Source organism: Peromyscus eremicus, chromosome 3 (assembly GCF_949786415.1).
Source record: "Peromyscus eremicus chromosome 3, PerEre_H2_v1, whole genome shotgun sequence".
In the NCBI taxonomy this organism is placed as follows: Eukaryota; Metazoa; Chordata; class Mammalia; order Rodentia; family Cricetidae; genus Peromyscus; species Peromyscus eremicus.
Window position 1 is genome coordinate 88,008,247 of NC_081418.1, and position 15,740 is coordinate 88,023,986.

Genomic DNA, 15,740 nt, shown 5'->3' on the forward strand with positions numbered 1-15,740 from the left:
ATTATCTCAAAAGTTTTATTCTTATTTATTTATTTATTTATTTATTTATTTATTTATTTATTTATTTATTTTTTGAGACAAGTTTTCTCTCTGTAGTTTTGGTTCCTGTCCTGGATCTCACTCAGACTGGCCTTGGACTCACAGAGATCCACCTGGCTCTGCCTCCCGAGTGCTGAGATTAAAGATGTGCACCACCACCACCTGGCTAGCTCAAATATTTTAACAGAAAAAATTTAACATTTATTTATGCGTGTATGTTTGTGAGTGTTCATGTGTGTGTGTGTGGGGTGTGTGTGTGTGTGTGTGTGTGTGTGTGTGTGTGTGTGTGTATTAGTATTTTACAACACACTCCTGGATATCAGAGTTCAGTTTAGAAAGTCAATTTTCTCCTTCCACCATATGGATCCTGGGAATCAATCTGAAACCTGGTGCTTATTCCAGAGAACTCAAGCTTTTGAATTTCAGAAGATTTTTTCTCGTTTTTATCATGTGCAGTGGTGGTAGACATCCTCCCTTCCAATTGAGATAACTTTAGCTAGAGAAGGATTAACTTATCATAAGCCTTAGAGTTTGAATGACGATAATGGACTGGTGCTTTTTGTTAGATTCCTTCTGACCTAGTGTACATAGCAAATTATGATCTAATGATCTCCTCCAACATCTCTGGCCTTTCTTACACATTATACATAAGCTTGCAGCATCAATGATATCTTCTAAAACTGTCCAGATTGATGGGTATCCCCAAGTCCATGATCCCAGGAAATGCATGTGATAAAGCAGGAGGGAAAGAAAGCATGGGTAGTAACCATGTATCACAACTCACTTGTTTCCAAAAGTCATAGTCCTTTAGTGTGCACATCTTTTTTTCAGAGCCATTGACTGAGGCACACCGATATGGTATGCATGGATATTTGACACTAGGACATAAGTGTGGAAAAATCTGACTTAAAAGTAGACTGTGTAAGTGAGGCTTGCCCTGTCTTTGTACATGGAAGCATCAAAGAAAAATACAAATGACCTTGAGCTATCCTCTGTATTCATCAACAATTTTACCACAATTAAAATTCTCAATCAAAATTTTGCTAACCAGTCAATATAAAAATGACCTCTGTTTGATTTTTCTCATGATACATTGTGGTGATATATTGTGTACCCTAATAAAGCTTGCCTGAGTTTCAGAGGACAGAGCCAGCTGCTAGATTAGACATAGAGGCCAGAGAGTGGTGGCACACACCTTTAATCCCAGGAAGTGATGGCAGGGTAGAAAAATGTATATAAGGCATGAGGAAATAGAAACTATGGCAGTTCAGATTAGATCCTTCCAGGTGAGGACTCAGAGTCTTTCAGTCTGAAGATTCGTAGCAACAGGATTGGCTGAGGAACTGGCGAAGTGAGATAGTCTGTGGCTTGCTCTCCTTCTCTGATCTTTCAGTTTCCACCCCAGTATCTGTCTCCCAGTTTTTTTTTTTTTTTATTTTAAGACCATCTAAGATTCAAACAACAGTACTTATATAATCTATCTGTAAGTGATGTAAAACAACATCTACTTTTCTCTGAAATGGAGCTTTTGAGAAGGGAACGGCAAGTGTGGCTCAAGTCAGCCTCAGGTGATAGGGTACAGGCCACAGTCATATGAAGACTTCTGTATATTTGGTGGTTGATGTGATTTTTCACAGGAGAGTGGATTATTGGTATGACCAGTTTGAATTCCTTAGCATAGCTGGTTGCTTAAAAATTGTATACATTAGGAAATAAAGCCACACAGAAAATGAGTACTGTTTTTATTATCCAAGTCCAGGTAGTAGATAAAACAGTAGACTTCTCTTTATAAATACCTGTAGTTTGCCCTCATTCACTCTTACTGCGCTTCCCTATCCTTTCCTCTAGTGCACTTCCTGATTTGTAAAAATCCCCATTCCCCAATTCTTGTTTTATTGTCACACATTTGTCCTTTATGATATCTTGTAAAATATATATTGTGGTGGTTTGAATAAGAGATATACTTTCAAAACCTCAGGTATTTGACACTTGGCTCTTAGTTGATAGTGCTGTTTGGAGAGTGTTAGGTGTTGAAGCTGCCTTAGAGGAAATATTTCATTGGGGGTAGGCTTTCAGGTTTTGTCATCTTGTCCAACCTCCAATTTGTTCTCTTTGAATGATATTTATGGTGAGAATGTGAACTCTAAGCTTCCCACTCCAGCTACCATACTTCAGCTTGCTACCCTGCTTCTCTGATGGGAAGGACTCTGACCCTCTCAGACTATAAGTCACAATAAGATCTTCCATAAGTCACCCTTGGTTATGGCATGTTTATTACAGCAACAGTAAAGTAACTAATGCATGCATATATTTAAACTTACATAGATTTATTTGATAATCTAGTTTCTACTTATAAAAAAGAACTAAAATTTTGGCTGTCTTTCTCTATATTGCCTTTTTGGTGAACCACTTTCCCATTAGGTATCAGTCTGCTTCCCAGTCAATAATCCCTCTTCCTCCTTCAAATTGTATGTGCATTTCTCTCTCTCTCTCTCTCTCTCTCTCTCTCTCTCTCTCTCTCTCTCTCTCTCTGTGTGTGTGTGTGTGTGTGTGTGTTTATATTATGTTCTGGATGTGGTGAAAACATTATTCTTTCTAAGTCAGGTTTATTTTGTTTAATATAGTGACCATCAGCTTATCCATTATCTAACAAATTACATAATGCTTTAGGAAGGAAAGTGTTTTTTATTAATATGAACTATGTTTTCTTTGTTCACCCACTGTACATCTAGGAGGATTTCATGTTTTGATTATTATAACCAGTGTTGAATGTGAACACATTCATAATACATAAAAGTGTGTCTCTAGCTTGGTAACTGAGTCTTTCTGATCCATACCCAGGAGTGATAGAAGTATGGTTTCATCTTTCAGCTTATAAGAGCCCTTCATAGCAGATCTTTATCCTTTATGTGGTTAGTCTTCATTAAGGTTTGTTGATCTTATTTTGTCAAAGAATCAAAACTTTCGTTTGTCCTATGTGTGATTCTTCTGGACTCCATTAATGGATTTCTACCATGGTCTTCATTATTGCTTTCCATCTGCTGCTCTCTTGTTTAGCATACTTTTTCTTTTGTAAGAGGTTGAGAGGTAATATTGTCATTTATCTGAAATTTTCACTCTGACCTTTTATTGAAAACAGATTCTTCTTTCGTATAATACTTTGTGACCACAGTTTCCCTCCCTCTGCTTTCTTCAGCCACCACCACCTCTCCTCTCCCCTTGATTCTCTCCCACTCCATTTCCTCTTCAGAAAAGAGAAGGCCTCCAAGAGAAGACAGCCAAAGAAGACAAAAGAAGACGAAATAATATAAGGCAAAAGCCCTTATATGGAGGCTGGACAAGGCAACTCAATAGAAGAAAAGAGTCTCAAGAGTGAGCAAAAGAGTCAGAGGTATACCCACTTCCACAGTTAGGATTTCCTCATAGCTATAAATTATCCTTGTATATCTGCCTTTCCTGTGTCTCAAAGATTCATGTAAGTTATATCTTCATTTTCATTTCATTATAGGAATTTAAAATTCTTCCCTTTTTTTTCAGTGATTCAAGAGCATTTTTTAATTCAGCAATTGCATAGTTTTGGGGATTTCAAAGTCATTTAGTTTATGGTCTAAGAGATTATTATTTATTCTGCATTTTTTTAAACTAACCATAATTTAAAAATTGCATTAGTACTTAGAGTCTGATATACTTTAGAGAAGGTTTTAAGAGCTATTGTATAGATTTATGTTTTCTATCTGTTTTGATTAAATATTCTGCAGATACATGATAAGTCTGTTTGGTTCATAACAGAGTTTAACTATAAAATTTCCTTGTGGGTAATTTGATTGGATGACATCTCAACAGGGAAGAATCTGATATTAAAATCACTCAATAATATTGCATAGGGACCTTTCTGACATTTTATATCTGTGGTGTTTAATTTTTGAGCTTGGGAGCCCTGAAAATAACTCACATACATTTATGGAATTGTATTGATGAATTGCTCTCTACATCTTCTTTACCTATTCTGACTAATTTTTATTTAATGCTTGCTTTATTTGATCACAGAATGGCTGTATCAGATGGTTATATGCCTTTGTTTAATTGATATTAGGATTTTATTTCTTTTACTCATATTCTGTGAGTGTATTTGTCAGTGAGGGGTATTTCTTGTAGATAACAAAACTTTTGGATTTTTTTTAAAATAAGCAACACTTCTGTGTTTTTAATAGGAGAGGTGATACAGATTATTGTTATTATTAAAAGAGGTTTGCTGTTTTCTTAGGTTGTGGTATTATAAGATGTTTGGTTAGACTATTATTTGTTCATTTCTTTCCTTATTATTAGTAATAGGAGATTGCTAGTTTCCTGTTTTGGAAATGACAGATTCTTCTTTGGGTACTTTTTGCACATATAATGCAAAAACACCTCTCATAAATGTCCTTGTGTTCTCAGGACTAAGATCACCTTCTTTACCCTCCTTTCCTTAGGATTTTTTAAATATATTTTGCAGTGTTAATTTGGTGTCCATGAATTGGTTTAGATTATATTTATCTTGAAATGTCTTTGATTCTCCACTAATTTAGTGAAATAGCTTTGTTAGACTTAACAGTCTTATTTAGGATATGTTTACTTTCAAGGCTTAAAATATGTCATGCTGTACCTTCCTTCCTGGCTTTTAGGTTTGCCCATGAAAAATGCAGAGTGTTTTCTGTGAAAGTAAAGTAGACTGACATTTTCTATGTACAGTTGCTAGTGTGTTTTCTTTGCTTTGTATTTTTGACATCTTGAATATAAGACAGAAAATGCAGAAATCAAGACTGTAACTGACAATGTATCTTTCTTCCTACTGGCTATCTCATATAAAAGATGAAATTCAGGCTGTTGGGGGTAAAAAGTCAACAGTCAGAGGCCAGATTTGAGGAATCATTACTATCTTCCCATTAGTATTTGGGTTCTGAGAATCAAACAGATTGTCAGGTTTGGGAGGCAACAACTTTCTTTGATTAGAAAGTTTGCTTACACCTCCAGTCCCCTCATTTTTCTGTTTTTGACACTGAAAACTCATTGAGAATGTTAACTGCATTTAACACTTCATGTTTTGAGATACTGTGCTTACTCTGCCTTTACTACAATGTACCTAATAATTTCTTTTAAAATGATGACAGTTGGCCCAACCCTTAGTTATTTTTCTCTTTTGGAATGTTTGCAAGATTATCGTCCTGAAGAATAAGTCAAAACAAAAAGATTTTTGAAAATCAGTGTTGAAATTAGTACATTGTAAAATTAACTTATATTTAAAATTCAGATTTTCTCATAAGGTTAATTGTGAAGGTATCTCCTCATAGAAGTACCTTCATTTCTTAATAAAATTCTTCTCCTATAATACCACACTGAACTTGAATTCTGTCCCTAATCCATGTAAATCATTTACATAATAATGAGATAAGATGTAAAATTGAAATGGATAGTAAAATCCATGGTAAGAAAATTTACTGTTTTTTGAAATGATGGTTCAAAATTTTAGAGCACTTGTTTAGACTATACTAAATTTAGGGAATGAATTTTTAAATATTGCAATGTATTTTATTTTTCAAACAAATAGGTTATTCTGGCTTTTTTGAAAAGTAACTGAGAGATGAATAGAATTCATGGGGTTAGTTTTAAAAAACATGTTTGTGTGAGTATGTGTGTGTGTGTGTGTGTGTGTGTGTGTGTGTGTGTGTGCTTGTGCATGTGTGGTGCTTGGATGGAGGAAATGAAGACAGAGAGCTTGTAGAAGCAATGTCTTTAAGCACCCAATATGAAAAATTGGTTGAAGAAAAATACAAACTTATTTAAATATATTGGCTAATAAAGGTGTGCCATTATTGATGATTCAAATAGTAAAGGGATCAGGACAAGCCAACTACAAATATTAGCATGGCTTAATTAAAAGTGATCATTAATTCATGAAGAAATACTGTGAGATGCACAGAGGTGCCTTTTTTGTGGTTTCCATGAAACCAAAGGGAAATGAGATTCCAATGGCGAGGATAGTTAAAAAGATAAAATGTACAGCAGGATATCCTTTGTATTTGATTTCTTCCAATCCTGGTATGGATACTGTCAGATCATTTCCTTACATCTTTTTATCAGTACACAGACATTTTGATGGAAATGACCTGTGTGGTTCATTTTCTGAGTCTTCTTTATAATACTAATAGACAGTAATTGTACCTCTCAATTATATGCATACTGTAAATCTCTTTTTTTTCCTTTTCATATCCAAATGCCACTAGTTGTTAGAAAATGTTATACAAAGTAAGGCAGCATTCAAGCTTAGGGACTCACTTTAATTATCTTGTGATGACTTCCATGGTGCTATTAAAGCAAAATCCAATCTCCCAGCAAGACATAAACTCATGAACTCCAGTTTCTCTTTGTTTTTCGCTTCATATAAGTCCGTGAAGTTGACAAAAGAATATGGCTTTACTCATCTTCCAATATATTACTATGCTATAGCAAAAATTTGAGCTGCACATTGCCAATATGTATTTTATATTATGTGGGCTTACAAAAATTTGTTTTTGAAAAGCTGGTGACTATTTACTGCAAAGTATCAAGGAGAATTTGCTGTGGGATGGTCTGTATGTCAAATGTGTTGCTGATTAGTCAATAAATAAATCCCTGATTGGCCAGTGGCCAGGCAGGAAGTATAGGCAGGACTAAGAGAGAGGAGAATTGAGAGAACAGGAAGGTAGAAGGAAGTCACTGCCAGCTGCCGCCATGACAAGCAGCATGTGAAGACGCTGGTAAGCTATGAGCCACCTGGCAAGGTATAGATTTATAAAAATGGATTAATTTAAGATGTAAGAACTAGATAGCTAGAAGCCTGGCACGGCCATACAGTTTGTAAGCAATATAAGTCTCTGTGTTTACTTGGTTGGGTCTGAGCGGCTGTGGGACTGGTGAGTGACAGAGATTTGTCCTGACTGTGGGCCAGGCCGGAAAACTCTAGCTACAAGAATTCATTAAAAATAATTTGTTCTGTCATCTTAATTAAGTTATTTTTAGTACACACTCAAAATTATCCATTACACTTTTACTTACATGTAAATAAATCTATTCAGGACTTGAGAAAAATGCAGATTCAGAAAATTAATGTTTAATGTGTTGAACTTTGAGCTTGCTAAGTAATATCTATACAGCTTAGCTATATCCCAAATCCCTGAGTGAGCAAATACATACAGGTTTTTAAATTTGATTCATGCCAAATACTATGACCTGTATTAGTTCTTGCCTCCATAGTTTTCTCTGTAATAAATTATAAACTTCATTAAGACACATGAGTATTTCAAGAAACTGACACTTAGATGAAGGTATGACATGATAGTATTTATTATGTGAAAGATGATGGCATTGTTGCAATATTTGTTGGGTAATTTGGTTTGTGCTTTAAATTCTATATTTTATTTATCTACATGTAAAAAGTAAAGAATTTCTTCTCATTGGTTATAATAGCTGTTTTGTTTATTGGGAAACAGAATTGACTATGGCTCATTTAAAATTATTTCATTAAAGCAGGATAAGATGAAATGAATTTGTAACACTCTGTATGGAACAATCTCTGAAAAAAATTAAAATGTATAAATAATTTTTCTACCCTTTTCTTAATGTCACAAACTCTCATGAGATATAGCCTAAATACCAATCAGACACTGTACAAGAACTTTTCAGCTTTGAATATTTCAAATACCTTTAAATTTGTTTTTTGCTTTAGGACTCTAAAAATGTTACAAATTGCACATGTTATATTCAGTGAACAATCATGCATTGCTTTAAGATACACATCTATTATAAAGGTAATCATGTAGTAGATCAAAATAATTCTTTGAAGGAATATTTACTTGTTTATAATACTTTTTGTCAGAAATTTTTTGAGTGAATGTATCAGTATATGAAATTTTTAGTATTTTTTCATTTTCTCCTTTTTATTTTTAATTACTCTTTTTAGTTTTTAAGATTATAATTACATCATTTTCCCTTCCCTTTTCTCCTTCCAAGCCCTGCCATATACCTCTCCTTGCTCTCTTTATATACATCATGTGAGTCTTGTGTGAGTATGTGTGCATGTGTGGAAGTATCCACAGAGACCAGAAGAGAATGTCAGATCCCCTGTGAATCAAGTTATAGGATGTTGTGTATCACTTGATATGAATCCTGGGAAGTAAATTCAGGTGTGCAAAAACAATATGTACTCTTAACTGGTGGGCCATCTGTTCAGGCCCCTGTATTTAGATTTGCATTCTATTTCATTTATTGATAAGATGTCAAGTGTTTTGTTTGGAAAACACACTGATGAATAGAAATAGTGTTTTAGTTTGAAGTTAAAATTTTCTCTAATTTGCATTGATTTCTGGTCTTCTGGGTGAAGAAAGATCAAAGCTCATCTGCTTCATTTGAAATTTAATTATTTTGACAACGTAGCCAGAAAATTCATGTAATTTGGAATGACTTCTAATGTTTGTTTATAAAGAGAATTATTTTCCACAAATTATTTGGCAAATTACATTTAACTCCATTATGTCATAAAGTGTATCATTGAAATTGTTCCCCTTTGTATATTTATGAACTATTAAACAAGCCCATTTTTTTTTTTCTGTAACCATACTTCTTTGAATTTAGTTTGGCTAAAAATGAAGCCCAGATGACCATTCTGAATCCCAAACTACAGATGCTTTTCAGGAGGAATATGAATATTTGTGGTTTTTTAATACATGTTTTTACCTCCCCTCTGATGTGTATCTCTTCAATCCGTGTATTGTTGGGCATCTAATGTGCAAAATATCCTTTCTATGAATAAGCTTTCATTTTGTCTGAGGACAAGAAACATGGGCAGAAAAAACACCAGGGAAATAAATAGAAGATAGCAGTGAAGTGGGGTTTCATGGTCTCTTTAGTAGAGACCTAGGATCTAGAGAAATTTTGAGTCACTATTTAATTGCTTTTCACATTCCATTCCCATTCTTGATTTCTGAAGACAAAAGAAAAAAAAAAGGACTCTTATGCCTGTATTCACACAGAAAGCTAAGTCTTTCTACTCTTGAGGGGTAATGAGCCTTGAGTAGTATATTTACCCTTGGTATAAGCAGAACATTATGATCCTATCGCTCATATTTCCTACACTTGAGATTAGTTTTCATTATTTCATATCTATCTATCTATCTATCTATCTATCTATCTATCTATCTATCTATCTATCTATCTACATAAATAAATAAATACTCATAAATATTTTGTCATTTTTCACCTCATTTACTTCTGTCAGCCCCACTGTCTCTCTTGTCTTGCTTCCCATCGAGCCCATTCCCTCTTTGATATCGTCTCTTTTTTTTTTTCTCATTCAGTTTACTATGGTTGCTTGCTTGTATGGCTATGAGTTTTTAGAAATTGTTTACTAGAACATGAGTAAGTATTGGTGAACAACTGTCAGTGGCTACACCTCTAAATATAAGGATACTCTTCCCCTAACAAGCATTAACTCTGCTTGGCCCCTCAGTGAGGAGCAAGGCCTATGAGTCCCTATTGCATGAATGATGAAATTCAGACCTGCCCAACCTTGTTTGGTCTTATGCAGTTAACCAAAGCAACAGCAAGTCATGAGTGCACTGGCCTTTTCAAATCTACATGACACAGTTTCATGGCCTTATTCTCCAACCTTTGGGTCTTATTCTTCTTTGACCTCTTCCAAATGTCTAAATAATATGCCTAGGGGGAACTCTTAATGTAAGAATATAGGGATCTTGTCAGTAAATGTCCCAACAGATTTGTCATACATAGTTTGTGTCAAACCTAGAGGTTTACAATAAGATTTTAATTCAAGTTTTAATTGGTTTACCTATTCAGAATTACAATGAGGTACATTATGTGTTATGTAATTTCTACTGACTAAGACAATTTATTCTATTTTGTGAAAAAAAATTAATATGATAAATTATTTTGATACTGGGAAGCAATGAGAATGGTCACTCTTGCAATATTTGTAAATTTGGCTCATTGTAATAAAGCCTCAAAAATGGCATCTGCATTTTAAAACTAGCCTTTGTTATTATCTACCTGAAACTGTGTGTGTAGTTCTGAGAAGGTAGTTAAAATGTTGTTCCTCATTATTAAAACAAACAAACAAATGAACAGAAGCCTCCAAGAAAAGTTATTTCAATAGGTGAGGAAATCAAAATAAGAATTAGAGTACAAATAAGTTTTAACTATCCTTTCTGAAGAGTCCTGGACTCCATTCTGTAATGAGTTTTCAATTTATTTTGTTGTTTGTTGGTATCTAAATTTCTTGGAATTACTCATACTACTATCTATAGATAGTTTGTTAAATAAAGATACTAGCCTTCAAAAGACTTCAGGTCATTTTTTCAGCTATTTTTTCTTCTATATTAAATAACTCTACTTTAAAAATAATAAAATTGGTAAGTTCATTTTATTATTAACTGAGAGGTTCCTGCAACCTCATCAGTGTCTCATTGACTTCAGAAGAATCTGGAAACTTCCATAACTTTTTGAATACATTTGCACTGCTGTAATTTCCTCCTTCCTCCTCATGTTGTACTTTTTCCCAGGTGGTTGCACCAGCCATCTGCTTCCCATCTCTAGTCATGTTTTTATCTTCATCCCTGAATCCTAATGATACTTGTTTCCTCTTTAACACATACATGGTGATTTCCCATAGCTTAGTGGCGAAAATATTTTCTTGTTGTATTTACAATGATTATATCATAATGAAATAACTTTCAAGTGTCTACTCAAATGGAGGGACATGAAAACAGAATTTTTCTCAATATCAAGCAAAACAAAATAAACCTAACCATGAAACAGTAACAACAATGATAATATAACAACTTTCAGAAGAAATAAGCAATTAGTTTTATGATTGAGCAGATTTCTTTTATATAAAATATAGAAAATTTAACCTATAAAGTATATAATATAAAGAACCCTAAAATTTGGATTTATAAAGGAAGACAGTTGGGATATGTAAGAAAAATAATGCATATACTAGAGTTGTAGAAAAAACAAAGCACATAGAAAAGTGTCTTGAGGACAAACTATTAAAAAATTTTTGAGACATAATTATACTCATGGAACCAAGGCACAGGAGACCACTTCCTAAATATAACACCAGTAACACAGACACTGAGAGCAACAATCAATCAATGGGACCTCCTGAAACTGAGAAGCTTCTGTAAGGCAAAGGACAGAGTAAATAAGACAAAATGACAGCCTATAGAATGGGAAAAGATCTTTACTAGCCCCACATCTGACAGAAGGCTGATATCCAAAATATATAAAGAACTCAAGAAACTAGACATCAAAATAATGCTCAATTCAATTAAGAAATGGGCTATAGAGCTAAACAGAGAATTCTCAAAGGAAGAATTTCAAGTGGCCAGAAGACATTTAAGAAATTGCTTAGCATCCTTAGTCATCAGGGAGATGCAAATCAAAATGACTCTGAGTTACCATCTTACACCTGTCAGAATGGCTAAGATCAAAAGCACTGCAGACAGCTTATATTGGAGAGGATGTGGAGCAAGGGGAGCACCCCTCAACTGTTGTTGGGAGTAGAAACTTGTACAGCCATTTTGGAAATCAGTGTGGCAGTTTCTCAGAAAATTGGGAATCAATCTTCCTCAGACCCAGCTATACCACTCTTGGGCATATACCCAAGGAATACTCAATCATACCACAGAAACACATGCTCAATTATGTTCATAGCAGCATTATTCATAAGAACTTCTACTTCAATGAGAAATTACAGGTATATTGCTAGAAATATAGGAGATGATCAGGGATCCTATTTTAACAGATGAGATAAATTAACGTTATACAAAAAGTATGAGGGGATTTCCCTTCCATTCTGCCATTCCACCTTCCTACCTTGTGAAGAAACAATATTAGTCCCTGTTAGAGTCATTTTGTCATAGTAACAGGAATTATCAGGAATGGGTAGAAAGCTTGGTAAAGATGTAAAATATGCATGGATAGCAACTTAGGTGTAGTTGCTAGGGGATGTTTCTGTATGCTGTGAATATATGTTGTCCCCATTGGTTAATAAATAAGTTGCTTTGGCCTGTGGCAAGGCAGCTTAGACACAGGTGAGAAATCCAAGGAGAGAGATAGGAAGAAGAAAGGAGAAACAAGGAGACACCAGCTGCCACCAGGAGAAGCAAGATGTAAAAGTACCGGTAAGCCACAACTAAGTGGCAATTTTTTTTGGTGGGGGGGGAGGAGATTATTTGACTTACAAGTTAATATCCATCATTGATAAGATAATGAATCTAGAGATAGGAGTTGTAGAAGAAACCATGGAGGGATGTTGCTCACTGGATTGCTTCCAGGCTCAAGTTAGCTACCTTTCTTATACTTCCCAGTACCACCTGTTCATGGGTGGCACTACTCACAATGTGTTGGGTCCTCCCACATTAATCAACAATCAAGAAAATGACGCACAGACATGCCCAAAGAACAACCCGGTGGAGACAATTCCTCAATTGACGTTCTCTCTTCACAGGTATGTCAAATTGAATCAAGAATTATCCATCACAAAAAAAAGTGAAAGAAAGAAAAAATAAATTATTGGAAATGAAAAACTGAAATGAGTAAATGCAAAATTCAACAAGTGGAATGCATAGACCAATTGACCAATCAAAAGACCAATCTAAGTGACCAATCTAAATTAATCTAATTTGTAGATTAATAGAAATGGATTAAGTTATAAGAGCTAGCTAGCAAGAAGCCTGCCACAGGCCATACAGTTCATGATTAATATAAGCCTCTGTGTATTTACTTGGGACCAAGGTGCTGTGGGACACAGGTGGGAGAGATTTCTCCCAACCACTGGGCCAGGCAGGACCAGAGAAACTTCCAGCTACATAAAGCCTTTCAGAGAAATTTTGCTCATTTGGATAATTACATGACTGAAATCTTACCTGAAACCTATGTTTTTTCATAGGAAGAAAATAAAAAAATTGACTTTGCCATCTGGCCATTCCATGGCATGGATAAGTTAGATGCACTTTTAAGTTCTTATACTATATGATAAATAAAAAAAAATATGGTTAAACTATACAATCATGAAATTTTATCCGGTTCTTTTATCTATGATTTCTATGAATATTCTAATGTAATTTTCTGGTTTTATATTATTTGATTAAAGATAATGTGACTGCCATTTGCATTTATCAGTGAGCTTTTATTAACTTAGTGTGTTCTGAATCAGAAGTCTATTTAACATAGAATATTTGAAGATATAGAATACATAGAAACATATCTCGCCCATTTGTCTCTGGCATATTTAAATCAATGGTGCAAAGAAAAGAAATTGCTAATCACACAAGTCATGTTCACAGCCCTGTATCTACTTCATGCTCTTAACTACAGTCATAATTAGGAAAAGAACAAATATTATTTTCTTCCTGGAGGAATTATGCAAGGCAGTGTATCATTAAGTATGATCCTTTATTATAATTATCTATTCAGTACATTAATTTCATCTAATGAATACAGTTTCTAAACAACACAAAGAGTATTTCAAACTTGCCTTTAAGAAGAGTCATCCAAAATGCCCTTCTATTTTTATTTTCCATGAAATTAATAAACAGTACAATTTTCTGGATAATATTCTTATTATTACAATGTTTAGGATGTTTTGCCCTGTTCTGCTTTTGAAATGTTGAAGAATTATGAAATAAGCAAAAAAAAAAAAAAAAAAGCTAAAGCCTTAGATGACATAATCCCCTGAATTTCTTTAGATGAAGCAGTATAATGACACATCTGAGAATGAGATCATTATTTGTAGTGATATTGCGTTCCCCAATATATTGTGCACCTTAATAAACTTATCTGGGGTCAGAGAACAGAACAGCCGCTAGATAGACATAGAGGCCAGAAAATGGTGGCACACACACCTTTATTCCTAGCATTCTGGAGGCAGAGTTCAATCTGAATCTTTGTGAGTTCAAAGCTACACTGGAAAAAGCCAGGCATGGTGACACACACCTTAATCCCAGGAAGAGATGGCAGTAAGAAGAAAGGTATATAAGGTGTGAGGAACAGGAACTGGAGCCTGGTTAAGCTTTTAGGCTTTTGAACAGCAATTCAGATGGGATTCATTCATATGAGGACACAGAGGCTTCCAGTCTGAGGAAACAGGATCAGCTGAGAAATTGGCAAGGTGAGGTGGCTGTGGCTTGTTCTGCTTCTTTGATCTTCGAGCATTTGCCCCAATAACTGGCACCGGGTTTGTTTTTATTAATAAGACCTTTTAAGATTCTTGTTACAATTATACTCTTACGTTATTGTTTAGAACCAGTCAAACTCCTCTACCCAAATATTTCACCCTTTCAATAGAACATGATTAAAGTTTAGAGGGAGTGGGAAATACTTTAAATTAGTCATAATGTTAGTCACTACTAATTGTATGAGAGCACAGAAGACAATCTTGTACGTTGATGATAGCTGGAAGTTAACTTTGCTGAACTACAAATCCATATGTAGTCCATGTGATCATATCAGAATTGGGACAAAGATGGAATTATTGGTGACATTGTCTTCATAAATGGGATAACATCCTTATATAAAACACATGAGAAAATTTTCCATGCTGCCTCTCCTACCAGGAGTTGTTCTCTTTTAAAATCCTTTTGCCAGAGTGTCAGGGATGGATGGAAAGCATGGTAAAGATGTGAAATATGCATGGACATTTTGGGTAGGAGCCTTTCAGAGGAGTTGTGCTCAGGCAGGCAAAAAGCTGGTCCACAGGCAGCAAGGAGAGACTGAAGGTGGCCTACACTTGTGAAATCTCAAACCCCACCCCCAGTGGCATGGTTCCTCTAACCTCTAACACTTACATGAGTCTATTGGAGCCATTATTTAATTTATCTATTTACTTATTTATTTGCTTACTTTTTGTTTTACCTCCAGACCACAGATTCCCCTCCCTGCTCTCTCCTCCCATTCCTTCCCCTCACCTTGCCTAGGCCCTACCTGCCTCAATCCACTCCTCTTGTGTTTCTGTATAGAAAGGGGTAGGCCTCCCATGGGTGTCAAGAAAGCATGGCATATCAAGTTGCAGGAAGAAGCACCTCTCCTTGTATTAAGGCTGGGCGAGGCAATCCAGGATGAGGAAAGCCATTCTAATTGAAACCACCACACCCACCAACCAGCATATATAGGCTTTTAGATGACACATGATTAATAGAGGTTTTAAAAAATTTGTTTATTGTTATTGTTTGTATGTGCATGATATGTGTGGGTGTACTCATCATGTTATGCATATGCAGGTAAGAAGACAACATTGTGGAATCAGTTCTCTCCTTCCACATTTGCATGGTTTCAGAGGGTTGAATACAGGATGCCAGGCATGTTTGCTAAGTCTGATGAGCCATCTCATTGACTTCAATGGAGTTTTTACCAGGTTCATCTCATAATGGGTCCAGTGTTCCCTCCAACTCACTCTGTTGCTATTTGCTTAACTTCAGCATGCATAATAGGCACAGCCAACAGTTAGCAGAATCCCCAACTTTGCTCCTTGCCTTGTGAGGTAAGGATTATGAGAGTAGTAAAGACTAAATGAAAGAAAGTGGAACTGTCCTTACTTTGGGATATGTTAAAAAACAAAACAAAACAACAACAATAAAAAAAAAACAAGCAAACAACAAAAACTACCATAT